At 41.4% G+C, this 11,785-nt stretch overlaps 1 long non-coding RNA gene across 1 annotated transcript in view; it reads left to right on the top strand.

The window, feature by feature from the left end:
• The first annotated feature begins 1,728 nt into the window (after nt 1-1,728).
• Nucleotides 1,729-11,785, top strand: part of LOC134523790 (uncharacterized) — a 32,610-nt gene continuing 22,553 nt past the window's right edge. Inside the window, exons 1-2 of the long non-coding RNA XR_010073405.1 lie at nt 1,729-2,727; nt 5,598-5,828. This is a non-coding gene — a long non-coding RNA (uncharacterized LOC134523790). The remainder of the gene's footprint in view (nt 2,728-5,597; nt 5,829-11,785) is intronic.

Below are 11,785 nucleotides of genomic sequence, written 5' to 3'. Positions count from 1 at the left end.
CCAGGCTGATCCTCAGGGAATCGCCGAGACGGGAAGGGCAGGGGACACTGGGAGTCTGATGTGCTACATATATGTTTAAAAAAAGGACTCTGCAGAAATCTGGTACATTAAACAGGACGCCACGAAGGAGAAGACTGAACAGATTTATTTGCTTCTGAGAAGGAAGCTGAGAGACTCTTCCCTGAAGGAATTACAAGAATAATCTTTCTGCCTCTGAAGGTGGCTCCTGTAGTCTGATGTATCAATGGCAGCTGTGATCTTCCGTAGCTGTTTTGTTAATAACATGTCAACAGAAATGCTTATGATACAAGCTTTTGTTTTGTTTCTCTTACCCATATATTAAAACAGTGGGTGACATATAAAAATGAAGATACATCTGCTTCCAGTTAAATGCTTCATGCAGCAGAGCAGAAGCAATATTGAGTACTATTTGAGTTCTGCCCTTTCAGATTTTGGGTTGGTTTTTGTTTTTTTTTTTTAAGAGGTGGAAAGGAAATTCTTCCAAAAGAGGTCTTCTAAAAAACATAACTTGTGGTTATTCAGCGCACTATTTTTGCTCAATGCCAAGTACTTTCTTCCAGTTTTGATATGTTAAGCATTACCGATCTGCATAAAATATTTTTAATGGAGTCATTTCAACCTCCAAAAATTTGAAACGTTCTGTTCTGATAAAAAGTTGAACCTTATTTGGAACATTTCATTTCAGTTCTATTTCTTAAAAAAAAAAAAAGGGACTTAAATTGACATGTTCCTTGGGATAGTTTGATTTCAATAAAATGGCATTTTTTTGACAGAAAAAAAATTCCAGCAGAACATTTTTCTACCTGCTCTAGTTATGAGTTACTGCACATATATTCGCTGTCATAAAAGTTATATCTGTGGTTACATTTTAATAATTTGTTCTAATTTCATCCAACTTCCCTGAGATACTTCAGATGTTTAATGAATGCAGCCAGATAATTTCCCACCCATCTCTCTTAACATTTTTAATCAAGTAAACCCTGTTTCTCTTGCCACCCCTTGGTTGTAGGCGGCGTTTGTGGAGTTCAGGCGCTGCGGCTACTGGAATCCCAAACAAATGTTTGTGTTATTTATAGAACTGTATTACTAAGACTCAGCTGAATTCAGGCAAGATTTTGCTATTTCTTTAAGAAAATTGTTTAGAATCCAGTAAATTCAAAAGGCCAGAGGAAGGAAGCATTGGCATCAGCTCTGTGCGTGGGGGAAACTGAGGCACGGAGTGACACAAAGGGTGGAAGCGATCTCACCTAATTTTAGCCGTCTAAAAGGTATCCAGGCCAACTTCATCATTTAGATTCCTCTCAGCATTAAGCAGAGAAACACCTCCAGAGTGTGAATCATTTCACGTATCTTAGTCATGTACCGTAGGGTGGGGTGAAGCTCTCTTTGGAGATCTCTTTAACACTCCACTGACTGTAGCAGGAGCCTTGGCAACTTACTTATTCTAAAAATTTTACGTAGCTTATGGATCTCAACTTTTGTGATAAGCCTAAGGCTTCTCAGAAAATCTGTGGCAGAGTTAGAAACCGAATGTATGTCTCCTGAATTCAAGGCTAATGCTCTAATCATAAGAGGGTACTTCCTCTCATAATCCTGACTCTATCTTATTTCAATAATTCAGCATATTTCCTTCAAAGAAACAGGAGCGGGACATCTGTAGAATGCTGAAAAGCAATTATTTAGTTGGGCAGCCGAATCATACTAAACATTTCTGCACTCGAGACTTCTGAAACCAAGTGAACTTTTGCAAATGCTCCTGAGAGATGCCACGGGGAAGATTTCCTTTGCAGAGAAACGATCTGAGAGTAGAAAGCATTTCACACAAGAGGAAGCAACATATGCCACCACAACCAAGGAATAAATAGGGAAAAATAACAGGGGAATAACAAGTTTTTCTTTTGGTGGCAAGACTGTTATTGCCTGAACACAGGAAACCCAAACCACAAGACACATCACCAATAAACCTCTTCTTGTGACAGATTTTCTGACTGGAAAAAAACGCTTTCATCATATCTGCTTCCTGCAGAAGTTTACGTGAGGACCCTACGAGCATGTGCTCACAAGTGCATAGGAACAGATGATAATAAATATCTCCACCATCCATCCTCTTTTCCTGGACAGATGCTAAATTTTGGTGGACTTTTCTTCAGACTCTCCAGAATCTACTCCTATGGCCATGGAGGGGGCTTCACCACCCCGTCTGCGATGTGCTCGCTGCTGGGGAGGAGACTAAGAGCTGCCTGGCAGAAGCACACCAGCGTTGAAGAGTAACGGACAGGAATAAAAGGAAAATGTGGCGTATCTACAAGAGGACCGTACCTCAGGATTCTGTTTGCTGTGCACTAAGGAAGAATCGCAAGACTTGATCATACCTAGGGAACCTCGGACAGCCCGTATCTCCTTTCTCTGCATGTTCTGTGTATTCAAGCACCATCTCAAGGATGACTTTACCACAGCCCCTCTACTATGTGAAGGACTGCCTATGGTAGAAAAGAGTTTTCAGCCTTAAAAGACAAGACAAACAATATGAAGGGAGCACAGAGAGGAAGCAGTGATTTCCTGAGTGTCATCTGGGAGATCGCTGGCGTGGCCGGTTTGAAACCCAGCTGTGCCAGGCTCCGAGACTGTGCGCCGTCCTCACCGAGAGCAAAACGCAAATCACATCTAAGCCGAGTTCCTGCGGCAAGCGTAGTGCACATGGGTGAGGTATGATTTTACAGCTCTGTTCATCTTGATTGCCTCTTGCTATAATTTTCATTCCATTCTCTCAGCTGGTACCTTGCTTACATGATACGTGAAAATATTAAATTAGTTCCCTTTACTGGAAATTATATTCCATTAAACCATTGTCATAGCTACTAAGAGACCTTTCAGCCTCCTGGTAGACTTTGTTTTAGAAACATCTGACAAATCCTATGGTACTCTTACGGAGAGTTCAAAGCAAAGGCATCGTAAGCTTGGGCAATTACAGATTAAGTGGTTTAATATTGCAGAGAACAGAACAGGGAAAAGGCCAACGTGTTGGATATCTGTGGCCTTCCCCAGGTTGTACTTCGCTAGGCTCTTTGTGTTTGAGCCATTGTCCTTTGCCTTTTACATCCATCTGCAATATTAAAACACTTAATATGGGCAGTAATTATTCGAGCTGATGATGCTTTTTCTTTGAACTCCTTGCTGGAGTGCCAAAGGATTTGTTAGATATTGCAATGATATGGAGTGGTTTGAGGGACATTACTTTCACCCCCTATAGAGCACCCGCAAGACAGAACATAATTGGACTACAAACTTTGAACTTGCTGAGGTTTTTCATCTTACTTTTGGTGTGCACAAGTGGCTGTTAGATACTTGCCTGGATCATACTTTTCCCATGATAATAGAGAACAATAATAACATTAATTCTTAGCTGCCGTAGGATATTTTTTACGTATCGGTCTCAAATATGTCACAGAAGGGTGGGGGGCAGTATAATTTTTTAGGGGTTGATCTAAAGTTTTAAAGACGTGGGAATTTTGTTGGAAAAATGGTCTTTCACATCTGGGCTAAAAACAGCAACAAAGTTGCACTGAACTGAGTGAATAGTTCTGTTAAATATAAAAAAAAACAAAAAAAAAGGAAAAGAAGTGACAGAAATGTTCTGAAGCAAAGAAAAAGCATTCTTTGAGACATGCTCAAAACATAACACCTCAACGGTCTAAAATGGCTTTTTCTTCTACGTGTTTACCAACATGCTCACCGAAAGACAAGAAAAATGTTTCTTTCAAGAATTGTGTCCTACAAATAGAATGTAAAATTTAATCTGAGTGAGTGTAAATGAAATGATTTCATAGACATATTTCTCACTCCATAGGTTCCCCCCTCCCACTGTTTTTTCCTTTTATCAAATATTTTTAAAAGACGAAAAAAAACCCAAAATCTTCTTTGCTTTGACAAAGGTTTTCGGGGCAATCATTCTTGTGCATGTGTTTGTCCTCCCTGGAATAAATTGTGAGTCCATTCCCCACTCCCACCTAATCCAAAGTTGTGCAAGAGAGATTCCCAGCCGCACAGGAGACCCCAACATACAGCCCGTGCCTCTGGGCAGGGGGCAATTCGGTGCCTCTGAGAGACACCCCATTCCCCACAACGCATCCGTTTCACCTCCCTGCTCTGCAGAGCTCTTCCAGCCTCATCTTCTGTAAGCACTCCCTTTAGACAAGTTGTGATAGTTTCATTTGCTTTCCTTTGTGGACTATAAACAGAGATCTAAGTGGCTAGAAAAAAAAAAGGTGTAGGCAAAGGGAAAAAGAGTGCCATTTCAATCATCTGCCACCTAAAAAAAAGCCAAACGTATAATCAGAAATATTATTTTATTTAAAAAAAAAATGAAGCTTTAAATTTAAAAAGAGGAAAAATTATGAAAATTTTAATTAAAATTCTCCCTTTCGTTTCTTTCTACACTGAGATTTCAGATTTTTAAAAAAAAAAAAATTCCACAAGTTCTACTTGTGTCATTTGCTGTTAGCTTTTTTTAACCTCAGTTCACCAAAACACTTGCCAAAATAGGAGTCTGAAAAGTGACTTGATGAAAGGGTGTAAGTATCTTCACTGGAAGAAAACACTGGGTGCTGAAGGACTCTAATCAGGTAGAGAAAGGCGTAATAAAACCCAATGTCTGGAAGCTAAAGCCAGACAAATTCAAATTAGAAGACAGACGGATATTTCGTAACAATAAGGACAATTATCCGTTGGAACAAACATGTCTGCTAACAGACACGCTGGATTCTCCGTCCCAAAGCCTTCGGGTCAGTACTGGATTCCTTTCCAGAAGATTTGCTTTAACCGGGTACAATTGATGGGCCTGAACACTAGGGTAATGGGCTGAAATCCTCTTGCTCAGAGCAATGCTTTTCCCGCTGAAATCAGTGCATCTACATCTGCACAAATGGGGAATTAAGTTCCAATGAGAGAAGTTGAAAGATTAGAGATTAAATGGTATGCTGGGCGTCACGTTAAAGAAACGTATTTTACTTACCCTCTTAAGGGACAACACCTGGGGTTTTGTGAAGGGATAAGGGTGAGAAATGGTTCCCAATCTGATAAGAAGTCTTAAGGCAAGAGAAGTTTCTAGTTGGTTCCACATGTGTTAGTGGCTGCAGAAGCAAATTCATCAGGAAAAGTTTGTGTAATTTAAGAAAATCTCATCCAAGTCGGGAGCTGAGTGAGAACTTCACTTTTGATCTATGTGAATAAAACCAAAAAATCCATGAAGCCATTCTTGTTAATTTATACTAAGTGTTATGTTAATAGTTGTAGTAAATCTTTACTCAAAAGATCAATGCTTAGATAAATAAAGTAGAAAGATAGGAACGGAGGGGTATTGTTATGCAATAGGAACTGCTTTAAAGCAACTCCTGGGCTCATCCATTTTGTCTAGTTATGATTTCTGCTTAAGAGAAGTATTGGATTCATCCTCTTTCATGTTATGCACTTCTCTGAGCTCTCTCCTGACAGATCTCTGGTCATCAGTAGTTTTGCCTTCAGCCTCTTGTGCTCACCTAAAAAGCAGGTGTTTCTCCTTTGTCCCTGATTGACTCCAGTACAGAGATGGGGCGGGGTGGAAGGAAGAAAGAAAAACACCATCTCCCTGTTGGTCCCTGGGTGTTTTTTGCTGTCGTCCTTTGTCTGACCATTGCTATCAGCCTCTGAAGTGAACTCAGAAGGAATCCTTGGGAAGCTGTCACCTGCAATGAGACTCGCTCTGCGCTCACCGAGGAACTGAGCTGTGCTCAGGTGGCAGTGTCTGGGCAAGCTTCCTGGACCCAGAGCAGGTGGGTGGCTTTGAGAGAAGTGCAAGTTACTGCACAAAGTGATAGTCAATGTCTATAATGTTCACATAACCATTGCACTAAGAGCTTTGCTACTGGGAGTATCCCATGTTGTACTGGTATCTGGTGGCTATCTGTCTTTTTTGATGGCTATGTCTCAAAGCCCAAGAAGCTTTACACTGCTGAATTCCTTACTGTTGGGCAAAACTGAATCCTCTTTGCTTTTTGTCTACATGGTTAGATAAGAAATGGGCTTGGGACTATGGCATGTGTGCTTTCTGCCTACCTTGTCGGTTTTGGTATGGGATTAAAGTGTCTGCTTTGCTTAGCAAGGGCTGCTCTCAGGATAACTTTGCATGGGTGGAGCTGGAACAGGCATGGTCCTGTGCTGTCTCCCTTGCCCAGGTCCCATGGATGGGAAGCTGAGATGCTCCTAAGACTGCAGGGACACTCGTGCTCTCCCCACAGCCATGCTCCAGAACCGGAGCTGAAGAGTTTCATAGGACAGGCTTGGAGGTTTCCTATGTGGGTGAGAACGGGCTCAGACCTATACTCAACTGGCCAGACTTACTCTGGTAATTCCACGGAAAATTTCTGGACCGTTGTGTAATCTGTTTATTACTGTGAAATCTTATGTGGATTAGCGTTACTGTGGCATTTGCATACAGCAAGCCGCTCTGGAAACTTTGATGAGCAAGAGCAGAAAGTGAAAAGCAGTGGGGGCCCACAAGGCTGGGGCCAGAACAGAGTTAAAGGTCTTGATGCCTTCATAACCTCTGCTAAAGCCATTGTGCAAGCACATCCAGCGTTGGGTACAACCTCCTTCCCACAATGCCTGTGAAAGCACAGGACTGAAATAACACATTCTGATTTGCAGGGGTCATTCCGGTAGCCAATGTTAGGCTATTCTTATGCAATGAAAAGACTCTTGTTAATTACTGTGACTTCTTTACAATCATAGGATGTACACATTTGAACCCTGAAGGGTCCTCTCCAGAGAATAACCTTTATTTGCTTGATTGCTTCTGTTCAGTTAATTCTGCCTAATTACTATTTTCTTCCTATTAGATCCTAATTATATACAGTATTTTCATTATAAAGTGTAATGTTTCCCCGAGAACTATGTCAATTACACAGACAATATTACCGGAGGTCTCATTTACTTCATTAAACCAGGGAGCAGTCTCTCTTCTGATTAAAACTGCAGTTGGAGGTATGGGCATAGCAATGTCCTGCTCCTATAGTGTAGATGCAAGAGCTGATCAGATGATGATTAAAAAAAAAAAATAATTCATATTTTAAATTGATAAAGATGCCTCTCTCTGACTGCTGATAGTTGTAAGATCTTGTGTATTCCAGCTGGCTGCCTTTGCAGGGAAGTCAGTGGTGCTCCTCTGAAGTTTCAGGAATTAGGAAATTATGAAACTATAAATTAACTGTGTAAAGCATGAATAAGTATTGTGTAAAGAGACATCAAAAGACTAGAAAATTTAGTCCCGTTAGAACAACTGTGTGAGCGATTGCATAGCAATACAGTGGCAAGTATTGACTGGAATACAGAAAATCCAAGAACACGAATTCCCATAGAAGAACAGTCTGTCTTTGCCTTGAATGGTGGTAGAAATAGTATTGCTGTGAAAGGGAATACATTTGGATCTCATATGTAACGGGCGTATGGGAGTCATTGCTACAGGATCTCAGCTCAGCCGAGATCTGAGCCCCCAAGGGAGTGAAGACTTTCCATTTCCAAGCACAACGACTATCTCATTCAAGTCAGTAAAAATAACCAGCATCTTACAATGCCTTGAGAGCTTTGTCGTGTGACACCAGAATGTTTAGTTTCCTCGGAGCCCCAACATCAACCTCCGTCTGTAAAATGGGGGTGCCGTTTCCCTCCCTGTTTTCTTTTGATGTCAGATCTAGTACGCTAATGACTTAAAATTCACAGATCCTGTTCAGACCATCACATGATGAAGGGGCCAACTACAGTAAATGAAAAATATCATTCTCATGCAAAGGCTGCAGGTAATAACATTACATCGTAATTCACTAGACTGTGCAACTCCAGCGTAACTCAGTGTATAATCATATAAGCATCTAGCACACACTCGGCACTTCATAAATAATAAATAATAATATTAATAATACAACTGCTGGCACAGTAACTTTCAATAATAACTAGATTTTTAAAAAGTGTCAGAGCCAAATGGGATACCCAACATGCTCTGTGTTTACCGGGGCTTTAGAAGCCTTTCAGGAGAGCATCCAGGAATCCCGCTTCAGTCACAAGTGAAAGGAAGCTTGGGCAGAGCTGGGGATGTGAACGCAAAGCAATTGGCATCTCGGGTACCCCTGACAAACCACACAGGGACCACATTAAATGTCTGTGGGTCACAGACCTCCAGAAAGCATGGACAGAAGAGATCTCAAAAGGCTACCTGCTCTGCTCCCCAACCTAGTGCAGGATCAGCCAGGCTGTTCCCATTCCAGACTTTGGTTTAACCTTGTTCTCCAAGGCTTCCTGTGGTGGGGATCAATGCCATCCTCAAGCAACCTGTTCCACTGCTTCATTTCTCGGAATGTGAAAAATGTTTTCCTAAAACCTACCATAAATATCTCTGCTGCAATTTAAGCCCAGTGTTTCTTGCCGTATATCTTCCTTTTTGAACCTTTTATTCTTTGGAAAGAGGTTACATCCTGATTCTTCCTATATCTTTTCTGCGAAGCAACCCCAAGCCCTTCCGTCTTTCCCCTTTGATTTTTCCATCATTCTCATTGCTCTGGATTCTCTCCACTTTGTCCACCTTTCCCCTAAATGCGGTGCCAAACCTGAACATAGTGCTCTAGCTCAAATCTCACCAATCCTCCATCTAGTGGAAAGAAAACTCATTTGTCACTCGGGTTATTCTCTGATTTATGTATTCTTGTATATTCTTTGCCCTTTTGTGTGGGATTGTACATTAATATATGTTATAGATCCTTTTTGCTTCCTAAGCACTTGACATTTTTCCCCCTAATTTTCCCTGTTTTGAGATTAAAATCATATTTTCTCGAACATAATTTTGTTAGGTGGCAAATACAGACATGACTTTTTCACTATTAAGTAAATATAAAGTGTGGCTGTGTCAATGTAGAGATCTTTAGCAAGTGAACAAGAACTGGAATTACCCCCAATATTTCAACCTCTAGGACATGAAAATGCAAAGAAAAAAGAGGCAACAGTAAGTGGAATTCAGGGAAAAAAAAATGTTTATAATTTTTATTTCCTAGAAGATTTTTCTTCTCTGTGAAGGTTTAATTCTGTGATATTCTTGATTGGATTACTGACAGAAGTTTAATGCAGTTAGATATCATCTCACTGAGTTTCAAATTTCTAAATCCACTAGGATCTTTGATTATCCTGGTCCTTTTACTCACATTAGCAAACTCGTCTCTAAATGAGAACGGGGCAATAGAGCATTGTGCGATGAAATAGAACTCGAGGTAATGAATCGGAAGCTTTCGTCCAGTCAAAAGAAAAGTGGAAGTACTGGACAGTAACTGTAATATGGATGGGGATAGGGGATGATTTGAAAGTTTGGCAAAAGGCCTGAAATCAAGGACTTACGTATAACTCCGAACTGGGTGAAAGGCGGCAGGAGCTGTCTCTAGGGTTTTTTTGAGGATGACTCAGAAAACTCACTGAATCCCTATTCCACCACTGTCTTCAAGTCAAGTTATTCCTTTGCAGCTGGGTGTATGAGCAAAAGATTTGGGTTACTTTTCCAGCAAGGAAAGAAATACAAGACAGAGCATCTCAGCAGCTGGGCACGTCACCTGGGTGGGTGCATGGGGACACTCTTGTGAAGGTGCACAGGACACACATACTATACTGGCAGTCTTTTCGGGGGCTGGCCTTATGCCATCCGGGAACAAGACACCGTGTCTCTTGCTACAGCTCATTACACAGGTTTATGGAGGCTTTATGGACCATTACAATGATCTGATGTGGATTTTAAATATGGAACAACATGGGGTGCTCTAATGGCTTTATGGCCATCTTCAGCTAGGAAAAGCTAGGCCTTCTGCCAAAGTACTGTGAAAGCCAGAAGAAACAAGGGGATGAACAGATATGATCGCTCAGTATCAAAAAAGACTGTGGTACTTCTAGTGGGAATGTGTAGATGCCCACATAATTCTTCCTCCTTAAATGCCTTGTCCCACTCCTTAAACACATTAAACAAACATTAGGCATCCCTGAAGTTCAGGATCTACTCTTTTCTTCATCAGTCCTGCTATTCTTCAGTCAAAGATACAAACCTTGCATCGAGCGTTTTTTCTCTGCCACTTTGCTTCTGAGCTCAGAAAAACTACATGATTGGTCTCCAAGCCTTTGGTGGATGTTCTGCTGGTAGAAAATTAGCTCCATGGAAGGGTAAATGCAGATATCAAGGAGCATACGGGTAGCCAGATGGAGAGATGTAAACACAGAGAAAAAGCTGGATGAAGAATAAGGCTGAAAGATTGTGTGGATGGATGGACAGTGATTCACTATGGACAGATGGAAACTGAAGCTGTTTGGAAAACAGAGTTTCTGTTCAACTGCAACACATTGGAATTTGTTTCCATCCAGAATGGGAAAAAATTCAATATGTTGGCATTTTTTTAAGAAAATGGAAATGTTATGTATCTGGCCCCCCCCGCCCCAGTTATTTCAGCAACAAGGACATAATTCAATAATTTTAAAACTTTGAAACGCAACGTGAAATATATTTGTGATTTTAGAGATGCTAGATATAAGCATGCCATAACTAATATTCTCTATGACATAAAGGCTGACATTAAATAAAAAGCTGAAACTAAATGTGGTCACACATTGGAGAACAATGAGAAACGTATTCTATTTTAAAAGCAGAAGTCTTCCATTCCTAATCATTGCATCCTCCTCTAAAGGAATCAAGAAATGGTCTGAAAAAAGTCAAGTGGAGGGCTTGAAAAGGGACAGGGGATGAAACAGTGGAAAGGTGTCAAAGATGCAGTGCTGAAGGTTCAGAATTTGTCCCATTGCTGTTGGTGACAGTTCTTATTAGGCTCAGTGGGACCAGCTGGGAGTTTACCCCAAGCTGGCAGTGTCTAATGGAAAACCATAAGCCACATCAGCCTGTCCCAGAATGAGGAAGGAAGGCTTTCAGACCAGATACCACATGCGTTTTAGTGCCAGGCTTTCCAGATGATGTTCCTGAACATCTCTGCACTCCAATTTAATGATTTGCAGAGAGGCCAAGGCAGGCTCTGTGTGCCAGAGGTTTTTTGGTTTTTTTTAACTTGACTTTCCCTTTCAGTGGGAACATCCTTTGTTCCCAACTAAAACATGTCCATGCCATATGAATGGCTGCTTTTCACATAGGAGTCCTGATGGGATAAGTTCTGCTTTCAGGTGCCAAATTGTTAAATGATCAATGAATAATAAATCACCTCCTGAACTGTGCCCGTGTTGTGGGTGATACTGTGCACTCTAACCTTGGGATGCAGCTTGTTTGTTAACAGAAAAGAGACACAAACTATGAGGACTCGACACTAGCCTGCAAAGAAGCAGCAAAATGACAGATTTCTGCTACGTAGGTGTTGCTTTGGATCCTTTCTGCAGCAAATCTAGAATCATAGAATGGTTTAGGTTTGAAAGGACTTTAAGATCATTCAGTTCCAACCCCCCTGCCCTGGGCAGGGACACCTCCCACCAGACCAGGTTGCTCCAAGGCCCGCCCAACCTGGCCTTGAACCCCTCCAGGGATGGGGCAGCCACAGCTTCTCTGGGCAACCTCGGCCAGGGGCTCACCACCTTCACAACAAAGAATATCTTCCTAATATCAAATCTAAATCTACATCTACCCTCTTCCAGTTTAAAGCCATTACCCCTCATCCTATACCCACATGCCCTTATAAAAAGTCCCTCTCCAGCTTTCCTGTAGGCCCCCTACAGA

The sequence above is a fragment of the Chroicocephalus ridibundus genome, chromosome 15 (assembly GCF_963924245.1).
Source record: "Chroicocephalus ridibundus chromosome 15, bChrRid1.1, whole genome shotgun sequence".
Lineage (NCBI taxonomy): Eukaryota > Metazoa > Chordata > Aves > Charadriiformes > Laridae > Chroicocephalus > Chroicocephalus ridibundus.
This window is presented reverse-complemented; position numbering and strand designations above follow the sequence as displayed.